At 44.3% G+C, this 17482-nt stretch overlaps 1 protein-coding gene across 2 annotated transcripts in view; it reads right to left on the bottom strand.

The window, feature by feature from the left end:
• Nucleotides 1-16863, bottom strand: part of GATAD2B (GATA zinc finger domain containing 2B) — a 120855-nt gene extending 103992 nt beyond the window's left edge. For both annotated transcript variants that reach the window (XM_032265134.1, XM_032265135.1), the window contains exon 1: nucleotides 16625-16863. The gene's annotated coding sequence lies outside the window, so the exon portion shown is untranslated. The remainder of the gene's footprint in view (nucleotides 1-16624) is intronic.
• Nucleotides 16864-17482: the final 619 nt, after the last annotated feature.

Genomic DNA, 17482 nt, shown 5'->3' with positions numbered 1-17482 from the left:
TACTCGGAAGGCTGAGGCAGGAGAATCGCTTGAACCCGGGAGGCAGAGGTTGCAGTGAGCTGAGATTGTGCCATTGCACTCCAGCCTGGTGACAGAGCAAGACTCTGTTCCAAATAATAATAATAATTATTTTTTAAAAAGTAATAAGTATAGATACGTAAGTTTTCTAAAATACTGCCTAAAATAAACAAGGAATTGGTAAGCTACTAGTGATTTTCACATACAGGTTAGAAGACCACTTGCCAAGTTTTTATGTTCCCCAACTTACAATGGTTCAACTTAAAATTTTTCAACTTTACAATGGTGTGAAGGTGACACACATTCAGTAGAAACCATACTGTAAGTACCCATACAACCATTCTGGTTTACACTTTCAGTATAATATTCAATAAATTACATGAGATATCCAATACTTTATTATAATAGGCTTTGGGCCGGGTACAGTGGCTAAGGCCTGTAATCCCAGCACTTTGTGAGGCTCAGACAGGTGGATCACCTGAGGTTAGTTCAAGACCAGGCTGGTCAACGTGGTGAATCCCCATCTCTACTAAAAATACAAAAATTAGCTGGGCATGGTGGTGGACACCTGTAATCCCAGCTACCCGGGAGGCTGAGGCAGAAGAATCAGCTGAACCCAGAAGGCAGAGGTTGCAATGAGCCAAGATCGCACCACTGCACTCCAGCCTGGGTGACAGAGCAAGACTGTCTCAAAAAAATAAATACGCTTTGTATTAGATGATTTTGTCCAACTGTAGGCTAATGTAAGCATTGTGAACATACTTAAGGTAGGCTAGGCTAAGCTATGATGTTCAGTAGGTTAGCTGTATTAAATGCAATTTTTTGACTTAGGCTATTTTCAACTTACAATACGTTTATGCGGACATAACCTCATTGTAAGTCAAGGAGCATCAGTATACAGTACAATAAAATGTGTTCCCTACAGGTGAGAAGGTAGAGAAATGGATCTCTAAAATATTTTGATTCATAGAAGCTTTAAGAATGTCAGTGAGAAATGGAGGCATATTATTTGGAACACAGATGTTCCAGGGAATAACGTGAAAAAAGAGCAAAAGCTATTCTCGTTTAACCAAAGGAGGAAAGCGTTCAAGAAATTAAATGAAAATTATCCACTAAGAGTACCACCAATACTAAACTATTTTCTCATATCCAGCCAATAAAATTCAATTTATACACAACATTGAGAATGGCTGGTTCTTTTAAAGAAAGACAAAGAGCAAGAGGAGAGAACGAGACACACACATACACACAAATCAACAGTCTTCACAATAACCAACAAAAGAAATAACTAATGTGGCACAGTTTAGGCAGCTCATGAAAGATTTACTAAGCAGTGCATCAACAAAAATTAACAACAAAATTTACAATGCCATCTTCTGAAGGCTTAATTCATAAACCTATAAAATAATGGGTAAAAAATCTCACTGTACTCCTCTAATACCTCCCAGCACCATAATAGTATCCTTTATTCATCAGTCCTTTTATACCCTCAACTCAACTGAATCTAGAACACAGAACAAAAGTCATACATAACTACAGAAATTTTAATTTTTGTATTTTAATATAACTTTATCATATTCTATTTTACACTCTCTGTAATTATCAAGTATTCAGCCAGCAAGAATAGAAAGTTTAATTTGGAAATTAAAAATTCCCAGATTCTAACCTTAGTTATACTCTTCTGTGATATCTACCCAATATATTTGACAAAATTAGGAACTTACAGTATAGTATCAGATAGATTTAAAGGCTTTCATGAATAGTACAAAGTCAACAATCAAAATGTTCATAAAGGGTGGTACCCATATACGTAAATTCATGAGTTCTCAAAAAAACTGTACCACTATTTAGGCTAGAGAGTTTATATTCCTTTGAATCCTTAAGGTTCTTCAAATACGCATTTGCTATTTCTAAGATGTTCCTGTTGACTGCAGAACACAGCTGTAAAAGATCCTTTTTCAGTCACCCATAGTGCTTGAAAGTTTTCAGTTCAGTATTAATGCATTATACAAAATTCAACCAGGGAATTGCTCTCCCTGCAAAAGGTGAAAAGTTAAAAATGTACGCTAATAAAAACTTAAGTGTGGATCTTCATGTAACAAGAGTCCCATATTCTAGTTTCCACTCATCTGGAAGAAAATATCTGAATTTAAAATACTCTTGGCTGGGCACAGGAGCTCATGCCTATAATCTCAGCACTTTGAGAGGCCGAGGCAGGTGGACTGTTTGAGTTCAGGAGTTCAAGACCAGCCTGGGCAGCACCTCATTTCTATAGAAAAAAAAAAAAAAAAAAGAAAGAAAAGAAAAAAATACAAAAAAAAAATTAGCTAGGTATGGTTGCGTATGCTTGCAGTTCTAGCTTGTAGACCCTGTCTCAAAAAAATAAAATACAGTACTCTAGAAAAGCAAAAACTATGGCCAGGCACAGTGGCTCATACCTGTAATCCCAGCATTTTGGGAGGCCAAAACGGGCAGATCATCCGAGGTTAGGAGTTTGAGACAAGCCTGGCCAACATGGTGAAACCCCAGTCTCTACTAAAAATACAAAAAAATTAGCCAGGCATGGTGGTGCCTGCCTGTAGTCCCAGCTAATCGGGAGGCTTGAGGCGGGAAAATCACTTGTACCCAGGAGGTGGAGGTTGCAGTCAGTGAGATCACGCCACTGCACTCCAGCGTGGGCAACGAAGGAAGACTCTGTCTCAAAATAAATAAATAAGCAAAGCTTTCAAATTCTGTATGCACTCAGGTGAGAAACTGAGAATTCACTACTATCTGAATTATAAAATAGGAGAATAATGACATAATAGCACATAAATTTATTCATGGACACTTATTAAAGGCCAAACTCTAGTAAACAGAAACAATGTCATGCTATTCAAATCCAATTTCACAGAACCTAACATGTGACCAGCAGTTTCAATCGAAATTTCTAATGGCAACACATCAATCTAGCCATGTAAAAGTTAAAAAGTGATTGGATGGCAAACTGCCCTTCCTTACAAAATGTTGCCCTAGTGAGGAAATCTTTTCAATTTCTTTACTGGTAGATAAAAGTTTCATACTGCTAGATAAAAAGTTTGGAATCGGCTCACGTCTGTAATCCCAGCACTCTGGGAGGCAGAGAGATACGGATCATGAGGTCAGGAGATCAAGACCATCCTGGCTAACACAGTGAAACCCCGTCTCTACTAAAAATACAAAAAATTAGCTGGGCATGGTGGTACGCTCCTGTAGTCCCAGCTAATCAGGTGGCTGAGGGAGGAGAATCACTTGAACCCAGGAGGCGGAGGTTGCAGTGAGGCAAGATCACACTCCAGCCTGGGCGAAGGAGCAAGACTCCATCTCAAAAAAAAAAAAAAAAAGTTTGGAATCTAGGGATGAACACCATTCAGATAACTTTCGCCTTTAAAAGACATAACAGGACAGGCACAGTGATCACACCTGTAATCCCAACACTTTGGGAGTTGAAGTGAGCAGATAACCTGAGGTCAGGAGTTCAAGACCAGCCTGGCCAACATGGTGAAACCCTGTCTCTACTCAAAATACAAAAATTGGCTGGGCGTGTTGGCAGGCACCTGTAATCCCAGCTACATGGGAGGTTGAGGTTGAACCCGGGAGGTAGAGGTTGCAGTGAGCCGAGATTGCACCACTGCACTCCAGCCTGGGTGACAAGAGTGAAACTCCGTCTCCAAAAAAAAAAAAAAAAAAAAAAAAAAAAAATGTATTTGTAGTAGAGACGGGGTTTCACCATGTTGGCCAGGCTGGTCTCAAACTGTTGACCTCAGGTGATCCACTGGCCTCGGCCTCCCAAAGTGCTGGGATTACAGGCATGAACCAAAGCACCCAGGCAGTACAAATTTCTTAAAAAGTTTCATTTTAATTTCAAGACCCACATGTAAACCTTTAAAGGGTTGAAAAAAAAAAAAATTAAAGGTAGTGTTCCTTTTCTCCTCTGATTCCCAGGTGTGTCTGCTTGCCTCACAGAAGAGAAATAATGGCGAGTTTTATAGCTTTCTTAGTGTTACACTGCCACCTTTACAGAAAGCAAGGGTTTCTGCTCATTAACAAAGTTGAAACCTTACTCTACTGTTTCCAGCCTATTAGATGAAAGGTGGGGACAGTAGCTCAGTTACAACTATCCTCCTGGGAATGCACTGAAGGTGAAGGCTAAATTGGTTGAACTGCAACATTTGCCTTAGAATTCACGGAGGAAAAATAGCAGCCCTTATACCACTGACATTCCTAAAAAATATCTGGCCTAATGCTAGTTCTCTGGAAAACCAGCACACAAACAGTCAGTTCCCTTATTCCAGAGTCACAATTCTGGAGGAACTACAAGGAAACACAATAGCAAACTGTAGTATTCTCAAAGCATACAGTGAGACCACTAGTACTCTTAAGATGTTCTGTTCAAGGTCAAATTAATTTTGAAACACTCCAAATCCTTCAGCCCCAAATATATAATGTATTCCTTACCACTGCCAATGTATAGTATATATTAAATATACAGAGCTGGGTGTGGTAGCTCATGCCTGTAATCCAAGCACTTCGGGGAGGCCAAGGTGGGCAGATCACACAGTCAGGAGATCAAAACCATCGTGGCCAACATGATGAAATTCCACCTCTACTAAAATACAAAAATTAGCCAGGTGTGGTGGCAGGCACCTGTAATCTCAGCTACTCAGAAGGCTAAGGCAGAAAAGCCTGAACCCAGGAGGCGGAGGTTGCAGGAGGCTGCAGTGAGCTGAGAGTGTGCCAATGCACTACAGCCTGGCAACAAGAGTGAGATGCCATCTCAAAAAAAAAAAAAAAAAAAGGCTGGGCACAGTGGTTCGATAAACCCAGCACTTTGGGAAGTAGAGGCGGGCAGATCACTTGAAGTCAGGAGTTCAAGACCAGCCTGGCCAACATGGTGAAACCCTGTCTCTACTAAAAATGCAAAAATTAGCCAGGCATGGTGGCAGGCACCCATAATCTCAGCTACTCCAGAGCTGAGGCAGGAGAAACCTAGGAAGCAGAAACTGTAGTAAACTGAGATTGTACCACTGCACTCCAGCTGGGACAACAAAGCAAGACTCCATCTCAAATCAATCAATCAATCAATCAATCATGCCTGTATTCCTAGCACTTTGGGAGGCCAAAGGCAGGCAAATCGCTTGAACCCAGGAGTCTGAGACCACCCATAGGGGAACATGACGAAACCCTATCTCTACAAAAAATACAATAACTAACCAGGCAGGCCAGGCGCGGTGGCTCAAGCCACCCAGCACTTTCGGAGGCCGAGGCGGGTGGATCACGAGGTCAAGAGATCGAGGCCATCCTGGTCAACATGGTGAAACCCCGTCTCTACTAAAAATACAAAAAAAAAAAAAAAAATTAGCTGGGCATGGTGGTGTGTGCCTGTAATCCCAGCTACTCAGGAGGCTGAGGCAGGAGAATTGCCTGAACCCAGGAGACGGAGGTTGCGGTGAGCCGAGATCACGCCATTGCACTCCAACCTGGGTCACATGAGTAAAACTCCGTCTCAAAAAAAAAAAAAAAACTAACCAGGCATAGTGATGTGCACCTATAGTCCAGCTACTTGGTGGGCTGAGGCAGGAGGATAGGGAGATGGAGGTTACAGTGAGCCATGATCACACCACTGCACTCCAGCCTGGGTAACAAACCAAAACTCTGTCAAATAAATAAATAAATAAAACTATATAACAAACACCAAGCTGGGCAAAGTGGCTCATGCCTGTAATCCCAGCACTTTGGGAGGCCAAGGCGGGCAGATCACGAGGTCAAGAGATTGAGACCAGCCTGGCCAAAATGGAGAAACCCCCTCTCTACTAAAAACACAAAGATTAGCTGGGCATGGTGGCACATACCTATAGTCCCAGCTGCTTGGGAGGTTGAAACAGGAGAATCGTTTGAAACCAGGAGGTAGAGGTTGCAGTGAGTCAAGACTCCGTCACTGCACTCCAGCCTGGCCACAAAGCAAGACTCCATCTCAAAAAAAAAAAAAAGAAAGAAAGAAAATTAAAAAAAGAAACACCAGCGGAATGGTTAAGTCCACAACTTTTGGGGTCAGGCAGAGTTGTTCAAGAAATGCTAGAGTCAAGCCGGGCGCGGTGGCTCACACCTGTAATCCTAGCACTTTGGGAGGCTGAGATGGGTGGATCACCTGAGGTCAGGAGTTCAAGACCAGCCTGGCCATCATGGTGAACCCCATCTTTTATTAAAAAAAAAAAAAAAAAAAAGAAATGCTAGAGTCATTACTTTTTAAAATCTGAGATTCCAGCAAAATGATAACCTCCCTAGGAATTGAGTTTTCTCATCTGTAAAACAGCAAAATGTCTGCCTCACAGAATTACTGTAAGAATTAAGATAGCACAAAGCTTTACACACAAAAAAATGCTCAACAAATGAATTTATATTTACATTTTAAAATGGAATAAACTTTTAAGTTCTAAGTTGCAAAAATGTACATTTTGTAAATCTAAGAAAAAAATTATAGAATGCAAGACGGAGGAAATCCTTAAGAAGTGCAACTTTCTACAATTTGCCAACTTTTTTTTTTTTTTTTGAGACGGAGTTTCACTCTTATTGCCCAGGCTGTAGTGCAGTGGTGTGATCTTGGCTCACCACCACCTCTGCCTCCCAGGCTCAAGCAATTCTCCTGTCTCAACCTCCCAAGTATCTGGGATTACAAGCATGGGCCACCACACCTGGCTAATTTTGTATTTTTAGTAGAGACAGGGGTTTCTTCATGTTGGTCAGGCTGGTCTTGAGCTCCTGACCTCAGGTGATCCACTCGCCCTGGCCTCCCAAAGTACTGCAATTACAGGTGTGAGCCACTGCATCTGGCCTTGGCAACTTTTTAAAATCCATTAGAATAAAGGGAAACCCTTTAAACCTGCCACACTTAAGATGATATACAAGGAGCACACGACACCAATTAATGAAAATGGACATAAACAGTACACATATTATTGAAGAATATTTATGGCTTAAATTATTTTAAAAAAGGAAGGTATCTTAGCAACATATTTAAGAAAACAAATGAGTCAAGAGTTGCAAGGGGTTGGGCTCCGTGGCTCACGCCTGTAATCCCAGCACTTTGGAAGGCCAAGGCAGGAGGATCAAGAGGTCAGGAGTTCAAGACCAGCCTAGACAAAGTGGCAAAACCCTGTCTCTCCTAAAAATACAAAAATTAGCTGGGCATGGTGCAGGCGCCTGTAATCTCAGCTACTAGGGAGGCTGAGGCAGGAGAATCATTTGAACCTGGGAGGCAGAAGTTGCAGTGAGCCAAGATCGCGCCATTGCACTCCAGCATAGGCAACAGGGCAAGACTCCGTCTCAAAAAAACAAAAAAGAGTTTTGAGTATAAGCACATAATAATTAAAAATAATACAGTGCTGGCCAGGTGCAGTGGCTCATGCCTGTAATCCCAGCACTTTGGGAGGCCAAGGCAGGTGGGAGTTCAAGACCAGCCTGGCCAATATTGTGAAACCGTGTCTCTATTAAAAATACAAAAATTAGCTGGGCTTGGTGGCGGACACCTGTAATCCCAGCTACTCAGGAGGCTGAGGCAGGAGAATCACTTGAACCCAGGAGGTGGAGGTTGCGGTGAGCTAAGATGGTGCCACTGCACTCCCAACTGGTGACAGAGAGAGACTCTGTCTCAAAAATAATAATACAGTGCTTTACAATTCATAAAGTACCTTTACATGCATAATCTTATTGGCCTGACAAAGAAACACAGCTATATAGGGCAGTTACTGATTCTCATTTTTAAGCCAAGGAAACCAGGGCTCAGAAACTTCAAGTGACTTAACCAAGGTAACACAGATGGTAAATAGCAGAACCAAGACTCCAAGAACATAACTGAAGCATATATGCTCCCAGAACATAACTGAAGGGGCATTTCTAAATCTATGTCGCGTTTTCTCAACCAAATATTCAGCAAACATTTTTGAATATTTTTTTAGGTAACAGGCACCATGCTAGGCAATGAAAATACAATAGTAAAAAGGCACAGCAAGGCTGGGTACAGTGATTCGCACCTGTAATCCCAGCACCTTGGGAGGCCAAGGTGGAAGGACTACTTGAGGCCAGGAGTTCAAGACCTGCCTGGGCAACATAGGGAGACCCCACCTCTACAAAAAATAAAAAAATTAGTCAGGCTTGGTAGTGCGTACCTGTAGTCCCAGCTACTCAGGAGGCTGAGGCAGGACTGCTTGAGCTCGGGAGTTCAAGGTTATACTGAGCTATAACTGTGCTACTATACTCCAATCTGTGCAACAGAGCAAGACTGTGTCTCAAAAAAAAAAAAAAAAAATGCCAGGAGCAGTGGCTCATCATGCCTATAATCCCAGCACTTTGGGAAGCCGAAGCAGGTAGACTGCTGAGGCCAGGAGTTTGAGACCAACCTGGCCAACATGATAAAACCCTGTCTCTACTAAAAATACAAAAATTAGCTGGGTATGGTGGTACACACCTATAATCCCTCAGGAAGCTGAGGCAAGAGGATCCCTTGAACCTGGGATGCAGAGGTTGCAATGAGCCGAGACCACGCCACTGCACTCCAGCCTGGGCAACAGAGCAAGACTCCACCTCAAGAAAAAGGTCAGGTGCGGTGGCTCACACCTATAATCTCAGCACTTTGGGAGGCCAAGGTGGGTGAATCATTTGAGGTCAGGAATTCAAGAGCAGCCTGGTCAACATGGTGAAACCCTGCCTCCATCAAAAAATACAAAAAAAATTTAGAAAATTAGCCCAATGTGGTGGTGGGCACCTGTAGTCCCAGCTATTCAGGAGGCTGAGATAGGAGAATCTCTTGAACCTGGGAGATGGAGGTTGCAGTGAGCTGAGACAGCATCACTGCACTTCAGCCTGGACAACAGAGTGAGACTCTGTCTCAAAAAAAAAAAAAAGGACACAGTATCGTTTTCAGAATGCTTAACTATTAGGGGTTGGGGAAGAGGGACAAATATTTAAAATTACCAGCCAGGTGCAGTGGTTCACACCTATAATCCCAGCATAAAACCGAGTCTCTACTAAAAACTACAAAAATCAGCAGGGTATAGTGGCAGGCGCCTGTAATCCCAGCTACTTGAGAGGTTTAGGCAAAAGAATCGCATGAACCCAGAAGGCAGAGGCTGCAGTAAGCCAAGATCGCGCCACTGCACTTTACAGCCTAGGTGACAGAGCCAAACTCTGTCTCCAAATAAATAAGTAAAAATAAATAACGAGAGCAAAGAATAAAATGTACCTAAGTCTCTTTCGGCAAGTCAAGGAAGGTTTCTGAGAAGATGTGGCATTTTTTATGAGATTTGGAAGCTACCTAGGAACGAAAAGAAAAGTATTTCAAAAACTAGCTGGGTATAGTGGCACAAACCTATAGTCCCAGCTACTCAGGAGGCTGAGGTAGGAGGATCACTTGAACTCAGGAGGCAGAGGTTAGAGTGAGCTGAGATCGTACCACTGCACTCCTGCCTGGGCAACAGAGCCAGAACTTGTCTCAAAAACAAACAAACAAACAAACAAACAAAAAAACACTGTATTTGCTCACATATTAACTATAAGGTAGAGAAGTAAGGCTGGATAGGAAGGCAAAAGCCAACATCATAAAGGGCCTTGAATACCATGCCAAGTTTAAATTTTAATCTTTTAATAATTGGAAACTACTGAACATTTTTAAGAAGGGGAAAGTAATATAATCATTAAGTTTTAGACTATTTTAAACACACGATGATAGACAGTTTGAAGAAAAACAAGACGGCCGGGTGCCATGGTTCACTCCTGTAATCCCAGTACTTTGGGAGGCCAAAGAAGGCGGATCACTTAAGGTCAGGAGTTTGAGACCAGCCTGGCCAACATGGTGAAATCCCATCTCTACTAAAAATACAAAAATTAGCCAGGAGTGGTGGCAGACACCTGTAATCCCAGCTACTCGGGAGGCTCAAGCAGGAGAATAACTTGAGCCTGGGAGGTGGAGGTTGCAGTGAGCCAAGATTGCACCACTATAATATAGCCTGGGCAACAATGCGAGACTCCATTTCCAAAAAAAAAAAAAAAAAAAAAAAAAGTAAGACTATAAACAGATCTGTAAGAGATCAAGGCAATATTCCAAATAAGAGTTGCTCAATGAGAGCGGCAGTGGAGACACAGAAGCAGCTACAGATTCAGAAATATTTAGAAAGTAACAGGTAAGACAGAAGTGACAATGATGCTCACATTTCAGGTTTAGATGGCTCCATAAATCACAGGGAAGAGATGATGTTGGAAATGTTGAGTTTGAGTACCAATTTGATACAGAAGTAGATGTGTCTAGCACAAGGCAGACAACTGGAAACAAAAGGCTGGAGTTTAAGAGACAAATGATAATATATGGAATATACATGAGGATTTTTTCAATGATCAAGTGTATTTTACCAATTTAATGGGAAGGCAATAATTTCACCATTATTTGCATAATGCTTTAAAGTTCATAAAACATTTTATGCTTAACATATTTCATACTTTTGTTATAAACAAGCATGAGATTAGTAACAGACTATTTTTATTCCTATTGGATCAGCCAACAAATTTATTTATTTATTTATGTATTTTTGAGACACAGTCTCGCTCTGTCACCAGACTGAAGTACAGTGGTGTGATCTCGGCTCACTGCAACCTCCTCCACCTCTCAGATTCAAGCAATTCTCTGCCTCAGCCTCCTGAGTACCTAGGATTACAGGCACCTACCACCAAGCATGGCTAATTTTTGTATTTTTAGTACAGACGGGGTTTCCCATCTTGGCCAGACTGGTCTTGAACTCCTGACCTCACAATCCACCTGCCTCAGCCTCCCAAAGTGCTGGAATTAAAGGTGTGAGTCACCGAGCCCGGCCTATTTCTTTTTTCTTTAGAAACTGAGTCTCACGCTCTATCACTCAGGCTGGAGTGCAATGGTGCAATCTCAGCTCACTGCAACCTCCGCCTCTCAGGTTCAAGCAATTCTCCTGCCTCTGCCTCCCAAGTAGCTGAGATTATAGGTGTCCACCACCATGCCTGCCTCATTTTTGTATTTTTAGTAGAGACAGGATTTCACCATGTTGGCCAGGCTGGTCTTGAACTCCTGACCTCATCTGACCTGCCCGCCTCAGCCTCCCAAAGTGCTGGGATTGCAGGTGTGAGCCACCATGCCCAACCAACAAATATTTATTATTAACTACATGCCAGGCACTGTACTAGGCACTTAACAAATCAGCAAAACAAATTGATGCCTTCTAAGACCTATATCATAGGAAGGGAACCAATAGGCAGTAAGTATAACAAATAAATACATTATAAAGGTGTAAGTGCTATGAAAAAGAAAATAGAGCAGCAAAGGATGATTAGGCATGAGGGATGGGGACTGACAATACAATTTTTTTTTTTTTGAGACTTAGTTTTGCTCTGTCGCCCAGGCTGGAGTGCAGTGGCATGATCTCAGCTTACTGCAACCTCCGCTTCCCAGGTTCAGGTGATTCTCCTGCCTCAGCCTCTTGAGTAGCTGCGATTACAGGCATGTGCCACTACGCCTGGCTAATTGTTTTTGTATTTTCAATAGAGACGGGATTTCTTCAAGTTGGTCAGTCTGGTCTCAAACTCCTGATCTCAGGTGATCTGCCCACCTCAGCCTCCCAAAGTGCTAGGATTACAGGCATGAGCCACTGTGCCCCACCAAAAATACAATTTTAAAGAGAGGAAGGATAAGATTTAATTTAAAAGGTGACATTTAAGCAAAGCTGTTATGGAGGTAAGGCAATCCTAGCTGTTTTCCCACTAGAAGGAATCACTGGTTTTAGGAGCCTAAAAAGGTTCTAAGATAAAGAGTATGACTGGTTGCATTCAAGGGCCATCAGTATGGCTGGAATGGAGACAGCAAGAGGGAAGATGACAGCCAATCAAAAATGGAAGAGGTGGGGGAGAGCAAACCATGCAAAGCCTTCAAAGCTACTGCAAAGACTGGCATTACTCTGTCTGTGAGAAATGGGAATTCAAAAATTAGTAGCCTTATCCAAAGTCAGTTAGCTGACCTCAGGTGATCTGCCTACCTCAACCTCCCAAAGTACTGGGATTACAGGCATGGAGCCACTGTGCCCAGCCTTAGTATCCATTTTAAAAAATGCAAAGCTAGAATTCAACCCCAGACTTTGAGGCTCTCCACAACCTGTGTTCCATGAGTCCAATCTGCCACATATTCATTTACCCCTTCTCTTCCAGCAAGTGTGAATTTAAATACTCTCAAAACGCTAACTTTATACAAATCTTCTGGGTAGGAGATGCCCAAGCCTTACTGTTAACATTGTAATTTTTTACAATTATAATCAGAATTTATTAATTCTGGTGTCTAAACTGAATCCTACTAACATTCCAGCATATATTTTGGAAGATTATAAATCCCACCTTCCCTTCAAATGAGACAAGCCCAAGAAAGCGTTCATCAGGAGATTTAAAGCATGACTTTCAGCTTTAGGTAACAGCATCCTGAATTATTTTTTAAAATGGATACTAAGGCCGGGCACAGTGTCTCCACTCCTGTAATCCCAGCACTTTGGGAGGCTGAGGCAGGCAGACCTGAGGTCAGGAGTTCAAGACCAGCCTGGCCAACATGGTGAAACCATCTCTACTAAAAATACAAAAATTAGCCAGGCATGATGACAGGTGACTGTAATCCCAGCTACTTGGGAGGCTGAGGCAGGAGAATCACTTGAACCAGGGAGGCAAAGGTTGCAGTGAACTGAGATCACGCCACTGCACTCCAGCATGGGCGGTGACAAAAGTAAAACTCCATCTCAAAAAGTAAAATAAAATAAAACAAAATGGAACTAGCCAAATGTAAAAAATAACAAGAGAATGACTCAGGAATATGGAATTGCTTTAATTTCCCTTAATTTCCTTAGCAGTTTACTAGTTAATATTAATAACAATTAAGTTCACACATCATCAAAGATGCTTCTGCAGTTACTGTGATTCTTTGAGGTCTGGATTTGACCACTTCATATCTCAAAAGTAACAAATGACGTGTTCTTAGTCATCTGCTGCTTTTGGAACTATAACCCAAAACTGTTGATAGTTTCTTGTCAGCTGATGGTAACTTAAGTAAATGGCAAAGGTAAGGGGGTTTTGTGAGAGACAGCAAATATTACCAATGCCACCATCTAAATACCTCAGACAAATTAAGCCCTAAAGACCCTGGGAGACCCTGGGGCACTCCCTTCCTACTGGATGAATTCAAGCTATAGAGGAATATTTCATAAATCCACAAGGGAAAAAGGAAAAGATAGAACATGAGGAGGGGTCTGTTTCAAATCAGACCTATTCCTCAGAGGCTTTCATCACTGCTACACAAAGAAAGGAGGTTCCTGCTTCAAGGATTCCAGAGCCACTAAAATCCCCAACCAGGACCTATAGAAAAAGCTTCACAGAGATTACTGAGGATAAACCAAACAACATGGCTAATAGAAGCTTTCACCCCAAAATCCAGTCATTTTCAGAAACTGAACTTCCTTATATATCTTTTCCCAGGCTTAGCCAACAGCCGTACCGCAACTCTGTGTGGTATTGTCTGATAGGCTGGATTTTTTCCCAAGCAAGAGGTGGACAGCTCTATGCCAGAACTAGATTTATAGTCAATCTGGGTGTGTGTCTTTACCTTTTCTTTCCCTCCAAACTACCTCAGAAAATGTCTGGCTATCGTGACTTGATATGTAATGATGTAGGGCTTGAAGTACTGCAAAGGTCTAGAAAAGAAAGTCCCTCAGTCTCAGTTATGGCTCAAATCTTCAGATTTCTCCAGCAGTTGTTTTAATTAACCAGAGCTGGTTGGCTTTTCTCAATGAGCCAAGCAACATGAGCCTTCTGAGCTAAGTGCAGAGGGGCTAATTGTCAGCATGACTACCCATGGGGTGGCTAACATGGAATATGCTCCAGAGTCTAGAAATCAGGACAGCACAGCTGCTGTTTTCCTATACATATACCTCCAACTTGGTGGGTGGGGGAGGAAAGGAAGGAAGAATCAGTAAATTGAAACAAGAGGCATGTTTTACATGCAACATACAAGACTCACTGCTTAAAGGTGAGATGAATTCAGAGGTCCCAACACATAATTAGGATACCTTCACTGAATGATCCCCAAAATTCAACCTGGAGATCCACCCTTGCCCACCAGGCAAAAAAGGGGAGAAGGAGATGAACTCTCAAAATGGGAGACAGCATACAAGCTTTTGAAAGTAATTTAAGGCCGTGAGGCTCAGAACAAATTCCTCACACCTCCCTCTGCAACCACCCTGTGGCCCTATGCTAAACACAGCAGTAAAAGTTACTGCCAGAATTTAGATTTGAAGGGCTGATCAGGGAAACTGGTTAACACTGTTCCTAAAAAAGTATTCGAATGCAGCCTATATTCAGACCCTAGTAGGACTGCCTCTAAACAGGAAGTTAACAGACATCGCATACAGTCATGGGAGGCAAACCACAGTATCACAAAGATGGATGTGCTGTCAACTACAAATCACTCTCACCTCATGGAGAGTGTTTTCAAGTAAGGAATAATAGGGAAGACATAAGTCTGTAAGCCTCACCTCTTCTCAAACTGGGTCACCCAGCCTACAGATCCAGCCTTCTGATTCCTGCTGATTAGTACTTTTCTACCTTGTTCCATGATAACTATCACTGCCACTGGATTAAAAAGTCTATTCCCCTAAAAAGTGAAGACAGCTCTACCATCTACAAATTATTTATATAAGCTGTTTATATGAATCCGATCCTTGACCCAGACCATTCCCAAATTGCAGGGACTAGGTTTCAGTCACACACACACACACACGCAGCACTACAACAAGTATGGGCCTTCCTTCAAAATATACTGAACCCCTCCATAGCACCTCCAGAAGTGACCTCCTTCCCAACTAAGAAATACTACTCTAGGACAATGCTCGAAAGAATGCTCCAGTACCAAAAATAAGAATCCAAGTTGTTACCAGACTTCAAGGAAGAGTTCAGGTCAGCAAGCCAAATAAAGAGCAATAAAGTTAGCACTAAATTCCCAAATAGGATAATCACCAACAACATATAGACACCATGCTGCTGCCAGAAAACAACATATAGACACCATGCTGCTGTCATCTGCACTAGGAGGGGAAGGGAAAGGATGGCTGGAGGACAGAGGTGTGAGGGAAGTTTGCTTTTCACTTTGTACCACCACAAGCATGCTTTTCTCCTCAAAATATAAATTTTTAGGAAAAATTCCCTAAAAGCTACAAAAGCATCAGCTCTTCTGCAACACAGATCTGCTAAACCCATTTTTATTCCATCAGCTACAAGTCCAAATTCTCTTTTGCAGTCTGGCCAGAAAACACTGCTCTTGCCCTTTGCTGATAGATTAAGTATCCTTCGCCTCTGCTGAAATACATTAAGTATCCCCTCCATTCTCTCTCTCTCTCTCTCTATCTCTCTCTCTCTCTCTCTCTCACACACACACACACACACACACACACACACCCTCCAAATAAGCATTCATCAGAAGTGAGAAAACTGGTTCTCAGGAGGCTACCCGATTCTGCAGGGGACAGCAGAGGAAAAAGGTTGCTAGCTAGCTCAGTCAGCATCCACATGCCACCCACCACCAAGCCTCCACCTCCACCTCAGTGCCAGCCCTATGAGCTAACATCTTGTGTTTGGAAGTTGATGCTGTATCTCTATGAAAGGGGAAAGCTGTACCGAGCGCGCGAGTGGCACCTAAACCTCTGCACTCGCCGGAGTGGCTCGCTCCTCAGTGCAACTGAGAGTGGGGAGGCCAAAAGTACTCTTAAGTCCCGGTGTGGTTAGGAAGGGTAAGTTCTACCGATCCTCAGGTACTGAACTGGGAGACAGATCCAGTGTGTCCCACAAGCCGAGTCGCTGTGGAAGCCAAGTGCCCACACAGGCTGAGACAATTCTCTTCCCCTAAGGGAAGGCGAGGGAACGGTGGACGACGAAATAAAGGGGTAAGGTTCTGAGCTCCTGATCCCTTTCCCTAAATAAAGATAATTATCTGGTGCTTCCTTCACCCTTAGTTCCCCCATTCGTCCCATCCGCCCGCAAACACAAGCCTGAGAGCAGGGAGCGGCCCCCGCACCCTGAGGGCACCACTGAGGGTGGAGAGAGTTAAAAAAAAAAAAAGGGGGGGCGCGCTAGAGAGGAAAGGAGGGGAGCATGGCGGGCATGAGGCAGGGAGTGAAAGCGGGGATGGCGGGGGAAACGGGGCGTGAGGGAGGGGAGAAAGAGTACAAGGAGACGGAATGAAGGGACACGAGCTGGGGGCGCGCGAGGCCGAAGTGAAAGACCGGGTCGCGCGCGCAAAGGGGGGGAGAGGATGAGGTGAAGAGGGAACGCGAGGCGGGGGCGCGCCGTGCCGGGGTGGGGGGAGGGGGACGCAAGGCGGGGGCGCGCGGGCGGGCGTCGGCTCGCGGGCGCTTCCCCTCCCCCCGCCCCTCCACCTTTCCCTTCCCCCACCTCCGCCACCACCGCCTCCTCCCAGCCTCCTTCCCTTCCTCGCTCCTCACCGCCCCCGGGCGGGCGGGCGGCCAGGCTGGCCTAGGCCAAAGCGCCTCACCTGGCGGTGGCGGTGTAACTCCCGGCTAGCTCGCCTCCTCAGGCGGCGGCGGAGGCGTCGAAAAAGGAAGAGGCGACGGCACAGTGGTATCCAGACCCTGCTGACGGGACTAGGGGCAGGGGTGGGGGAGGGGGGCGGGCCGGACCGGGGCGGGCGGGCGGAGCAGACACTGCGGTACAGACGGGGGCAGCGGCGGCGGCGGCGGCTGCACCGGCGGCGGCGGCACCACACAAACAAGGACGCTGATTGGGCAGCTGCCAAGCGCCTCGGCTCCGCCTTACCCACACGCCACGACGCCCATTGGGCGACCTAAGCCGGCCACCCCGCCCTCATCTTCTCGGCCATACCAATAGAAGGCTAGATGCTGTGACTTCACCCCACCCTTGAAGAATGAGTGGCCGGAGAAGTGATGATTGGCGTGCTGAAAACCCAATCATAAACGGAGGAGGGGGGATGGTCTAGCGGGGGCGCGTTAATGGGTACCTCGGCCAGTCCCAGACACATCCGGGTCTTCGACAGCCCATTAAGTGTCGGGGGTCAAAAAATCGCTTCAGGCTGCAACTTTACCTTAGAGACGTTTTAGTCCCCAGGCAGCCGCCGTACCCCAGGCTCTCCAAACCGGGATTCCCCTTTGGCCAGCTCTCATTCTTTCAATTCTAAAGATGGAGACTGGCGAACGGCGCTGGGGTCTGCGGTGGGCGGTGTTTCGTCGCGACAGACTCTAGGAATTTCACGATAGGACTAGCTTTAGGCGCTTGGGCCTTGCCGTCTTTTTGGGGTGTGGCCTGTCTCCGTCGGCCAAAAGCTTTGAGCTTCCTGGTGTTCTTCGTACCTCCGCTTGGTCCTGTCGTGACTAAA

This window comes from Sapajus apella, unplaced genomic scaffold, assembly GCF_009761245.1.
Source record: "Sapajus apella isolate SASKATOON/1434 unplaced genomic scaffold, GSC_monkey_1.0 scaffold148, whole genome shotgun sequence".
NCBI classification, from domain to species: Eukaryota; Metazoa; Chordata; class Mammalia; order Primates; family Cebidae; genus Sapajus; species Sapajus apella.
This window is presented reverse-complemented; position numbering and strand designations above follow the sequence as displayed.